The 1,125-nt window shown below is 35.6% G+C and overlaps 1 protein-coding gene across 1 annotated transcript in view; it reads right to left on the minus strand.

Moving 5' to 3' along the window:
- The window catches only part of LOC106873188 (follicle-stimulating hormone receptor), a 471,564-nt gene extending 470,449 nt beyond the window's left edge, over positions 1-1,115 (minus strand). Inside the window, exon 1 of the mRNA XM_052969708.1 lies at positions 1,030-1,115. The gene's annotated coding sequence lies outside the window, so the exon portion shown is untranslated. The remainder of the gene's footprint in view (positions 1-1,029) is intronic.
- Between the last annotated feature and the right edge of the window lie 10 nt (positions 1,116-1,125).

The raw sequence follows: 1,125 nt of genomic DNA on the forward strand, positions 1-1,125 counted from the left end.
ATATATATATATATATATATATGCGATTTCCTCAGATTAAACTTAACTATCTACTGAAACTAATAAACAGCTGGACGCTTCTAGATCGACTGTTGATCAAAACAACCGAGCCGAAATTCTTGCTCCTTTTCCTATTACTTAATAAACAACTGACTTTCCTATATTTACACTAAAATCAATAATCATCGGTCTACTTTGGTCAATCCTTCAAATAGTTTTCCTCCTTTTTCCGTATTTACTCTTTTCCTACCTTCTTGAACTATGCAGTTAAAATGAAGGACACCTAAATGTTACCGCCCCTACCAATGTATCACACCGGAACTGCCATTTTTCGTCTCCCCATATATTGTGGGACTAATGGCAAAAATGTGGATCTTTAGGACTGCGTATTTTCTCGACTAGCCCTCAATATTCAAGGTATCGTAAACACTTTCATACAGTCCTTATTCCGGTCGATAGACACACATCGTACCGAACAATGTCCTCTTCCTCCTTCTCTTCCATCTTCTTCTTCTTCTTCTTCTTCTTCTTCTTCTTCTTCTTCTTCTTCTTCTTCTTCTTCTTCTTCTTCTTCTTCTTCTTCTTCTTCTTCTTCTTCTTCTTCTTCTTCTTCTTCTGTTGCTGCTACTCACTCCGCTCCTTTTCCTGCTGCTGATCTGCTGTTCCCACTACTACTACTACTACTACTACTACTACTACTACTACTACTACTACTAATACTACTACTACTACTACTGCTGCTGCTGCTGCTGCTTTTCTTCTTGTTGCTGCTGTTGTTATTGTTGCTGCTGTTGATTCTTCTGTTATTATTACTATTAATGCTACTGCTGTTGCTATTATTAGTGCAACAAAGCCACCACCACTACTACTACTACTACTACTACTACTACTACTACTACTACTACTACTACTGGTTAGTCTTTTCGGAGAAGAAGAATGGAAGAATTAAAACATATACCAAAACAGCAACAACTACAAGTATTAATATAAACACTTAAAGAACATTTAATACTATATAGAAATACTTACAATATAGTAAGGCATTCTAAATTCTTGAAGACGTTAGGTGGCAAATTTTCTAAAAGATTTGAACCAAGTTTTCTGAAAGGAAGAAAAAAATTCTAT

This window comes from Octopus bimaculoides, chromosome 7 (assembly GCF_001194135.2).
Source record: "Octopus bimaculoides isolate UCB-OBI-ISO-001 chromosome 7, ASM119413v2, whole genome shotgun sequence".
Lineage (NCBI taxonomy): Eukaryota > Metazoa > Mollusca > Cephalopoda > Octopoda > Octopodidae > Octopus > Octopus bimaculoides.